Source organism: Mustela putorius, unplaced genomic scaffold, assembly GCF_011764305.1.
Source record: "Mustela putorius furo isolate JIRA1106 unplaced genomic scaffold, ASM1176430v1.1 tig00003972_pilon_pilon_pilon, whole genome shotgun sequence".
Taxonomy (NCBI): Eukaryota; Metazoa; Chordata; class Mammalia; order Carnivora; family Mustelidae; genus Mustela; species Mustela putorius.
In genome coordinates, this window is record NW_025422115.1 from 22694816 (window position 1) to 22705986 (window position 11171).

Genomic DNA, 11171 nt, shown 5'->3' on the forward strand with positions numbered 1-11171 from the left:
GGGCAGGGGGCAGGGAGAGGGAAAAGCAGACTCCCCACAGAAGGCAAACCCTTCACCAGGAGCCTCCCAGCTACCCTCAAACCAACTATTTTTTTTAAAAAATCATAAAATTATCAGGGAAACTGAAGCAGTAAGTGGTATTCAACAATATTTTAAAAAGTTGTGTGAACTTTTTTCTGTCTGACAGGGAATTATGTTTTTTAAGGAATTCTCATGTTTTAGGTGTACCCACTGAAACATAACGGGACGTTCCCAAGGAGGGACACGTGGCAGTCCCAGCAAGGCTGTGCTCTTAATGGCCCAAGAGCAGGCTCTCTAGCTCAGAGGTGGGGGGAGGGGAGCCCTGGTTTGCTTTATTTGCCCGTTTCCAGGACGTGAATGTGCGCATCCCAGTTCAGTTCAACTCCCAGCGGGACGTCACTGCGCAGGGAGTGGGGAGGAAAGGAGTACGGGCAGCCCTGGGCAGCCCTGGAGACCCAGCATCAACATCGCCACGGAGCAGAGACAGGACCCCGGTGTGAGTTGGTCTTTGCTGAAACGGAGTGATGTGTCCAAGGGGGTTCATCCTGCTGCGCTAATGTTTTCATTGAGGTGTAATCGACATAACATCTTATTAGTCTCAGGTGCACAATGGAATGATCTGATGCACGTATGTATTCCCAGATGGTCAGCACCATCAGTTTAGTTAGAAAAAAGAAACCTTTTTTCTTTCTTGAAGTGACCACTTTGGAGAGCTACTCTCTTCGTAACTTTCAGACATCCAATGGAGCCCTGGTAACTACCCTCACCGGGCTGTGCATTTTAGCCCCGTCTCATTCTGTATATGTTTGACTTTTTAACTAAAAATTTAAAAAGAAGAACCCTGAATTGCAAGATTAAAATATTTAGACCTTTTTATGTTACGGCTGATCAGGGCAGATAATTACAAACAGACATCGCATGACCCCGTCCATGGGGTGTGACACAGAGCGTCACCAAGCGCTCCTACCCGCTCGACTCTGGTATAACGAGGTGCTTTGCCAAAGATAATGCAAGGGGCTCTGTCATCGTCCTCGCCTCACAGATGAAGACATCGAGGAGAAAGCCATGCAATTTCCTTGGTTTACACTCACACAGCCAAAAGTGGCTGAGTCGGGATTCAAATCCAGGTCGTCAGGCCCCAGAGTCTATGATTTTAAACTCTGGCCCAAGACACTTAATTTTACTTTATTTTGTTTTTTATTTATAATTTTGTTCTTTCCTTGAGTCATCTCTACGAGCATCACGGGAGTCTCACTCATGTACCCGAGGCCAAGAGTCACACGCTCCAAGAACAGAGCTAGCCAGGCGCCCCACTGAATTTTTTTAAAAACACCCCAAATGGCTCGATTGGAGATAAACCCGGCGATGCAGTGCACTGGCAGCTCTTTAGGAGAACCGTCTTCTCATCACCGATCTGGTGAGTGCCTCCGTCACACGAGAGCTAACCTGCGTGGTGGTCACCAAGGCGGATGTGGCCCCTGTCTTTGGGTACCATGTCCCCGCTGGGAGGCAAGCACATTTATTTCCAAAACATGATTTCATTGCCATGAGGCCAAGTGAAGCGGGATGGAGAGGACTGTTGATGTATACAGTTTGGGGTTAGTCTTTTATCAACATGGTGTTCTGGTAGTTTCTCTGCATTCATCTGTTAAGAGTGATTTTTTCTCTATTTTACAAACACGAGAAACAAGTGTTGACAAGGATGCAGAGAAAAGGGAACTCGTGTGCACTGTTGGTGGGAATATAAGCTGGTGCAGCCACTGTGGAAAACAGCGTGGAGGTTCCTCAAAAAGTTAAAAATAGAGCTACCTTATGACCCAGCAATCGCACTACTGGGTATTCACTCAAAGATACAAAAACAGGAATGCATGAGACCGAGCCCTGCACTGGGCTCTGTGCTCAGCACGGAGTCTGCTTGAGATTCTCCCTCTGTCCCTCCCCACCCTGCTTGCCTGCTCTCTCTCTCTCTCAAATAAATAAATAAACCTTTAAAAACACACACTTATTCAAAGGGATACATGCGCCCCTATGTTTATTGCAGCATTATTTGTAACAGCCAAAGTATGGAAGCAGCCCGTGTCCAGTGATAGATGGACATAGAGATGGAGATATATATTGTATATAATGTTATGCTATATTATATTATATTATATTATATTATATTATATTATATAACATTATATATTGGACACAGAGGTGGTGATATATATTATAGTATATTATATTATATTACATTATATAGATCAATCACATAAACAAGATGGGAGATATATATATATATGTATATATGGGAACACTACTTGGACATAAAAAAGAATGAAATCTCACCACTTACAATGACGTGGATGGAGCTAGAGAGTATTATGCTAAGTGAGACAAGTCAGAGCAAGACAGATACCATGTGATCTCATTCACATATGGAACTTAGGAAAGAAAACAAATAAGCAAAGGGGAAGAAAAGAAAGAGAAGCAAACCAAAAAACAGACTCTTCACCGTAGAGAACTCGCTGCTGGTCCCCAGAGGGGCGGGCAGGGGGTGGTGGCGACGGGAGGGGCATGGGATGAAGGTGGTCCTTGTCGCGATGAGCACCGGGTGACGGATGGAAGCGCTGCATGTCTGTGTTGTGCACGCGTAGGTTAGCTAACTGGAGTTTAAATGAAAACTTAAAAAAATGAAATCTGAATGTTTTCACTTTTTTGTCATCGCAAAGACTAGTCTACCCACTCAGTAACTAGTCACTGGGGCACTCACTACGCCATAAGCGCTGTGCTGGGCACCAAAGGGACAGCTACGAAGAACGCAGGAGAGCCCTCGTGTTCTAGAGGGAGACTAAGACAGTGAAGTTTTAACCTAAGAAATCATCAAAGTAGGGGCGCCTGGGTGGCTCAGTGGGTTAAAGCCTCTGCCTTCAGCTCGGGTCATGTTCCTAGGGTCTTGGGATGGAGCCCCGCATCGGGCTCGCTGCTCAGCGGAGAGGCTGCTTCCTCCTCTCTCTGCCTGACTTTCTGCCTACTCTCTCTCTGTCAAATAAATAAAATCTTAAAAAAAAAAAAAAAGAAGAAGAAGAAGAGAAGAAATTACCAAAGTAACTCAGAGCATTACAAGGTCCATCTAAAACAATGGGATGTGGTGCCAGTGGCATCGCTGCAGAAGTTGTGATCAAGGAAGGTCTATCTCAGGAGGTGACATTGGCCTGAGACTGGAAATGTGAGAAGAGGCAGGAGCTGAGGCATGGGGCACAGCCCTGAGGAAGGACCCCGGTGCAGTCCACACCACCAAAGCACACATTCTGAGACACGAACGAGTGCTTATAATTCAGGACTTCCACGACGCTCCCTGGGGATTTCTGGCCCTGCCTGCCAGGTCTTTCCTTTCCAAAGCAAGGTTCTACGGAAACACCAACCAAAAGTGAAGAGTTCGGCCTGGCCAGGTGGACCTGAGGGTGGGGACAGGAAGAGGGCGAATGACGGGAAGACTCCGCTACCAGAAGCAGAGTAGTAGAACGAACCCCCTGGAGCATCAGGAGGCCATTTCCATCGACTTCCCTGTGCGTTGAGTGAGCTCATCAAGAGGCTCTCTTGAAACTGCAGAGGTGAGCATAGGACCTCCCTGACCCCCGCCTGCCTAGACTGTTCTACACACTTGTTGCTGCTTCAGGGATGAAATCCAAGTCTGAAAAAACCGAAATCTGCTGCTGGAAAAGAGGATCCACGAGCTGGAGACGAGAATCGTTTCTTCACTTTTTTTCCAAAAGGAAAGGAACAGTCAAGGAAAAAAAATACTGTGACCCTGTTCCCCGAGGTAGGGGAACCTCAGAGGAAAGAGGGAATCTCCATTAAATTGGGTTTCAGTGAAAAAGGACTTCAAGCAACGGATAATTGTACATGGGGTTGAGATTACCAAACAGCCCCTCAGACAAAGGCTAAGAATGTTTTTGTGTTTTCTCATCATTCACTCCCTGATTGCCTGGTCCTTGCTTTAGAATTTTATAGATCACCAGCAAACTGGGGATCCCTGGACATTGTAATAACTGGCCAGCTCGGGCATTCTAAACTATGTTATTAGGGTTTTATAATTTAATAGTGCTTAGCAAACATCTGAAGACCCATCAAAAAAAGAAGTCACACTGCAAAAAAAAAAAAAAAATTAAAAATCACAGTGTATTTGGTAAATCCGCAATTATCCAATATTTCTCTCTCTGTTTTGTCTTTCCCAATTATGAAGTAGCCTTTGTTGGTAGTGTCCACAATGAAAACATTTTTCCGATGCCTTTCAAGTGTGAAATGTCTTGGGCTCCTAGGGTTTGAGGAACGCTTCGATGTAGTTCCATTTGGGTAATTTGGTGTTACAATTTCTTTCCTAGTTTCGAACTGAAAACTTTTTAAGTACCACATCTCAAACACATTGGCCATAAAAAGATGTAGATTGAAGAAGAAGAATCCCTAAAGAAAAATGGTGCCAGATAAGGAAGAAACCAGACTGCTCGAACACCAAGGTTTTTGTTTTGTTTTTCTTTGTGTGTTTTTTTTAAGATTTTATGTATTTATTTGACAGAGATCACAAGTAGGCAGAGAGGCAGGCAGAGAGAGAGGGGGCAGCAGGCTCCCTGCTGAGCAGAGAGCCCGATGCGGGGCTCGATCCCAGGACCCGAAGGCAGAGGCTTAACCCACTGAGCCACCCAGGCGCCCCTTGAACACCAAGTTTTAAGGAAAAATTCAGGTTTTCTTGCCTTCACACAGAGGGGGCTCATCGCCACTGGAATAGCTGGAATGATTCTTCTGTGTCTCCGGGAGCAAGAATCCAACATAGAGATGAATACATTTCACAAAATCAGCAGGTCCTACAGGTTAAATTCAAAATGACAGTGTATGATAACAAAGCATTAAACCTTTACCCATAAAATTATAGCTTCTGGTGCGAGCCAACTGAAAAATTACCCCATGTAGAATCCTAAAATTGCTTCCATCCACGACTATAAACATTTCCATTATCTTCATATAGAGTTCAAATATTCTTGTAATAGTTTTAGCAATAAATTGAATTTGTAATAGTAGCTTATCCCTTGCCTTAAGGCTCTTACTTTTATTAAGTAGTAACACTAGTACAGAAACCATCGGAGTCCCCCGGGTGTGCCTGTGACAGTAGGAGTTCCCTCGATCAAGGTTCAGCCCTCAGTGAAACGCGCTGATGTGTTGAAAGTAAACGCTCAGAGTCTTGTCCTTCTTTGTGTGTGGAAGGAAGAACGAAAGGATGAAAGAAGCAGAGGAAGGAGGGAGAAAAAACCAATAAAACAAAACCCCAGGTTTTCTGTTTCTTGCTTTACACCCACCTGCCTTATAAGAAAATTCAACTTATACATCACCTACTTCTTCTTCAATTGGGGATTTTATTTATTTATTTATTTATTTTATTTATTTATTTGACAGAGAGAGAGATCACAAGTAGATGGAGAGGCAGGCAAAGCGAGAGAGAGAGGGAAGCAGGCTCCCTGCTGAGCAGAGAGCCCGATGCGGGGCTCGATCCCAGGACCCTGAGATCATGACCTGAGCCGAAGGCAGCGGCCTAACCCACTGAGCCACTCAGGCGCCCTCAATCGGGGATTTTAAATTTGGACACAGAACTACATCATTGACACATCCGACCAAGGCAAGAGCTTTTTCAGATACAATTCAGTGTGTTTTCTGAACCCCAAACCCTCAGCAGAAGTGTTTAAACTCAGATGAGTTCTGACACCCGGCTTCAGGCCCTGCTCCCAGAACAAGCCCTTCTGACCCTTTCTGACCCCTTGTCTTTCCACGGCCACCGTGGTTTTGTCAAAGCTGGCTCGCAGCGGGGCGACATTCGGAAGAAGGTTGTCCTGTTAGGACTGCTTCTTGTTCATTTGGTTCTTCCTGAAACGATACTGATGCTTTGTTTTCTGACCCTGGTGCTTGACACACTTCACAGAGGGAGAGAAGAACCCCGTCCCAGCAAACAGCATCCAGACGGCAGCCGGAGGGGGACCGCAGGAAGGCAGGGCACGAGCCCCGCAAAATCGGCCAACGTGATTCTCCACGTTACCGGGTCCAAGGAGAAGGCACATGGCACTGCTCCATAAGGGTTCAAAGGGGACTTGAAACCTCTGGGTCCCTTCCTGGTGGTTTTCTAAGCCCGGGGCAGAACAGTAATAAAAGGACACTTCCTGACATCACATGTGTGTCTGCCAAGCGGACATGGGACCAACGGTCCGCGATATTCTCAACGTCCTTGAAGTCAGGAACAAGGAAAACAGTGCCTGTGCCCATCGCTACTACTAAATTTCACTCTGGAAGTTCTGGTCACACTTCCAGCACAACGAGACAAAAAAAAACAAAACAAAAAAGAACCAATCATTACTCCTGGAATCAAAAACTTGCGAAAGTAGAATGTAAACTTTGTCATTACCTGTGGATGATACGATCGGCTGGCTTTGGAAAACCCCAGAGAAGAGCCTCTGTGTGCGTTGTACCTGAACTTAACCCTTTCTGAGTGCCAGCCCCGTCCCCACTGTGCCACTCACGCACGTGTACCCGCGAGGATAAAAGCCAGCACTGACGGGGTACGTACCGCACGCGGGTACCGTTTCATACGTCGGTTCTCACACACATGCCATGGTTAACAGGAAGTCTTCACACCTGATGGGTGCTGGTGACGGGCCAGGATCTGTCAGATAGTTTTTAATACTCTTACCAATTGTAAGAGACTTTGGATACTATTCGTGCCATACTGCGGGATAGAGTGAATTCTTCATAACATATGTATGTTACTCCGTATCTATTTCTTATACATACATGGGAAATATATATTAAATTATATATAATTGCTATGCCATAGATTATAAATTTCATTGTAGATTAATAGTGAGTTATATGCGTATTTTATGGCATATATTTGTATATTTCATGTAATTATACAGGAAAAAGGTGATATATTACATATTCAATTATAGAGAACTTATACTACACCAGATTATATATTATGATGTAAATAGAAACTCCCTAGCAGGATAATAGTCAACCAGTATGATTAGATGCCCCAGGGAGGGGATCCTGGCAGGGGGGAGCTTTTTCCTTTTACTGGACCTCAGGAAAAGAGTTCATGGTCATCCCCAGACCTCTGGCCTGGCCATGGGAAACCGTCACAAGTTTCATTGATTTATTTATCCCCTTGAGCTGCATTTCCTTTCCCACCATCAATGGCAATTCTAGTAGGTTTGAGGTATCCTTTTGTGTGTATGCGTTCTTGGAAAGAATGCAGGAGTTTTTTGAGGCACCTTATATTTAATTGACGTAAGAGGTATCATGATGTAGGTCTCGTTCAGTTTTCCCCCACCCAGACGCTCTGTGTCTGCGCGCTCCGTATGTGCCTCTGTCGCCACTTCCGATGTCCACATGTGGCCACTGCAGCAGTCAGTGTGCGCACCACAGACTGCCCCACACTGAAATGGCTTAAAGTCACGAAGGCTTCTTTCTCACTCATGCTCCCTGTCCGCTAGAGTTTGGCAAGAGGGCCTTGCTCACTGTAACCACCCAGGCATCCGTGCCCCATCTCGATGGCTGCCGGTGCCATGCCAGAGAAAAAAGGATGTGGCAGAGCACGCCCTGACTTGATCGTCATCTGGCAGTGAGACCCCTACCTTCTGCCCATATCTGATGGCCAGAGCGTGTCACGTGCTTCTGGCTAACCGTCCACGGCAGGGAAGTCCAGTCCTACCACACGACGATAGGAGGAGTCGGAATAGGACCGTCGCAGTGAGGATCAAACACCCTCACGTTGCCTTCATCTCCTTGCCCCCCAGACGATGGGATGATGAACAATCCTGTGTATGTCCCCCGCGGGCCGCTGGACCATTGCTTTGAACATCACCCAGGAGTGGGATTTCTGGACAGGTGGGTGTGTATTCAATTTCACTAAGAGCACCAGATCGTTCTCCAGAGTGGCTGCTCTGGTGTACGCTCCAAGCCGGCATGAAAGGGCATTTATTCATCCATCTTGCCAACGTTTGACAATAACGAATTTTTAAAATTTTGCCAAATAGGTGTAAAATGATAGCAATTATTACTCTAAATTGTAGTTCTCTGATCTCTAATGAGTTTAAGTATTTCTTCGTATGTGTAGATTTCTTCTTCTGTAAGTTGCTTGTTCATTTTTTTTCTATTAGGGTGTCTATATTTTCCTATTGATTTTCAACAGTTGCTTGTAGAGATTTCTGCTTTATGTCCTTTAGTGTCTTTTAGATGTAGACTAATATGAATATGGATATATTCTTGTTCCCCTAGAAGGTTATCTATTTTAATGGATTGTATCTCATCTCCCAACTCTTTGGAGGAGGGAAATTTCAAGAAAGAAAGATCAGCCAAGCTTAAATCAGGAGATATTCCTGGGCCAATCAAAGGTGACTGGGATGGAGGTTCCTCAAAAAGTTAAAAATAGAGTTACCCTATGACCCAGAATTTTCACTACTTGGTATTTATCCTAAGAATACAAACATAGTGATTCATAGGGGATCCTGCACCCCAATGTTTATAGCAGCAATATCCACAATAGCCAAACTATGGAAAGAGCCCAGATGTCCATTGGTAGATGAATGAATAAAAAAGATGCAGTGTAGGGCGCCTGGGTAGCTTGGTTGGTTAAGCATCTGCCTTTGGCTCAAGTGGTGATCCTGGAGTCCTGGGATCAAGCCCCACGTCAGCCTCCCTCCTCACCAGGGAACCTGCTTCTCTCTCTCCCTCTGACACTCTCCCTGCTTGTGCTCTCCTGCTCTCTCTCTGTATCAAATAAATAAAATCTTTTTAAAAAATTAAGAATATGTGGTGTGTGTGTGTGTGTGAATGACTATGATGGAATACTATGCAGCCATCAAAAAGAATGAAATCTTACCATTTGCAATGATGTGGATGGAACTAGAGGGTATTATGCTGAGCAAAATAAGTCAGTCAGAGAAAGATAAATATCATAAGGAAAAAGAAGATGAGAACTGAGAGGGAGGCATAAGAGACTCTCAAGTATAGGAAACAAACTGAGGGTTGCTGGAGGGAAGAGGGTGGGGGGCGGATAACTGGAAGAATGGGCATGAGGGGAAACATGATGGCATGAGCACTGGGTGTTGCATGCAAGTGATAAAACTAAACTTTACTCTGAAACTAATAATGTACTATATGTTAATTAAATTGAATTTAAATAAAAAGTGGCTGGGAAGGTGGGTCTGTAAAATGACAGCTTCTATTTAAATCACAAAGCAGGAACAGATGAAGAAACTTTCCTAGAACACGTGGGAGGGGGCGGGGTGGGGGGGTGGAGAGGGAGGGACGGATGCTCTTTTGGGCAAAGCAACAGATGATCCCTAGATTCGTGTTGATGTAAAAAGTAAGGTCAGACATCCAGGATGCTTTTTTTTTCTTTTTTTTTTTTTAAAGATTTTATTTATTTATTTGACAGACAGAGATCACAAGGAGGCAGAGAGGCAGGCAGAGAGAGAGGAAGGGAAGCAGGCTCCCTGCTGAGCAGAGAGCCTGACATGGGACTCGATCCCAGGCCCCTGAGATCATGACCTGAGCCGAAGGCAGAGGCTTAACACACTGAGCCACCCAGGCGCCCTCCAGGATGCTTTTGATTGCAAGTAACAGAAACTCAGTGGAGGCTTTTTTGCTTTATTGGGGGGCGGGGGGTAACATATTGGCTCCAGTAACTCAAGAGTCCTGTGGGAAGCGGGCCAGGTGGATCTAGGTGCTCAGATAACGTCATCGGATCTCCGTCCTTCCTTCCGTCTCTCCCAGCAGCTCTCCCCAGCGTGCACAGGGCAGCCTCCAATAACCAAACACGCATCGTACCTTAACAGCAGCTTAAGGAAAGTGGTTCTTTCCTCCATCCTTAGGGTAGAAAAAAGATGTAGGGAAAAATTCTGATTGGCTCGACCTATATCACGTGCCTTTCCCTGGACCAATCGCTGTGGCCAGAGAGACCGAGTCGTCTGACTGCTCGGACCTGGCTCAAGCAGGGGTAGGGGATGGGCTCAGCCCACCTCCAGGCACGGTGAGAAGTTGCTCCACTGGGGTGAGAGAGAGAAAATACAACGACAGGCAGAACCCAGAAATGCCAGATTTCTACCTCGTTCCTGATGTCAAGATGTATTCTGTAGGGACTAGCACTTAAAGGGGGAAAAAGGAGACCATTCAAGAGATGGCAAAAAGTACTGGTGACTGAAAGCACCGGAGCCTTGGCAAATGCGTTTCCAACCGTGACACTAAAATTAAATGTCATAAATAAAAACACCGAAGTATACTGAGCTTCCACAGCACGAAAACAAAACAAACCAACCAGAATCTCTACAAGCAAGATCAGAGGACTAATGACACATGACGGGGGGCACTTTGTAACCTGTACGTCAGACCAAGCATTTGGTACCTCTTTATGCCAAAGAGCTCTTAGAGTTTAACACAGGATGGCCACCTCGATGGAAGTCTGAGAAAAAAAAAAAAATGACACGAGCAATTCTGAGAAAGTAGGACAATGGACGTGCACCCCCCCCCAATGAAAAACGCGACTAATAAACATTTTAAAAGACTGTGAATTCCCAGTAGAGAAATCAGCATGGTCAGAGGTCATGGTCGTTTGGAGTGTCAGTTGGTCTGACCTTTTGAGAAGAAAGTTTGGTTCAACGTATCAGAGAGAGAGAGTTATTGGTTCATTCAGCAAATATTGCCGGAGGGCTCAGTGCACGCTAGACATTACTCCCAGCGATGGAGTAAACGTGTGAACGAGCAGACACAGTCCCCACTTGGGGTCTACATCCTATGGGGAAAGGTGAACGTTAAAATCCAGTGGACAAGAGGGGCACCTGGGTGGCTCAGTGGGTTAAGCCTCTGCCTTTGGCTCAGGTCACGATCCCTGGGTCCTGGGATAGAGCCCTGCATCAGGATCTCGCTCACTGGGGAGCCCGCTTCCCCCTCTCTCTCTACCTGCCTCTCTGCCTGCTTGTGATCTGTCAAATAAATAAAATCTTTAAAAAAAACCCCACAAACCTAACACTAAATTAAAACAATAAAAACAAAAACCCAAAAAACAAACAAAGTTGCATCTGAGAATCGATGAAACAGGATAGTTAGGATGTAAGTCTGGCTTCTTGCGG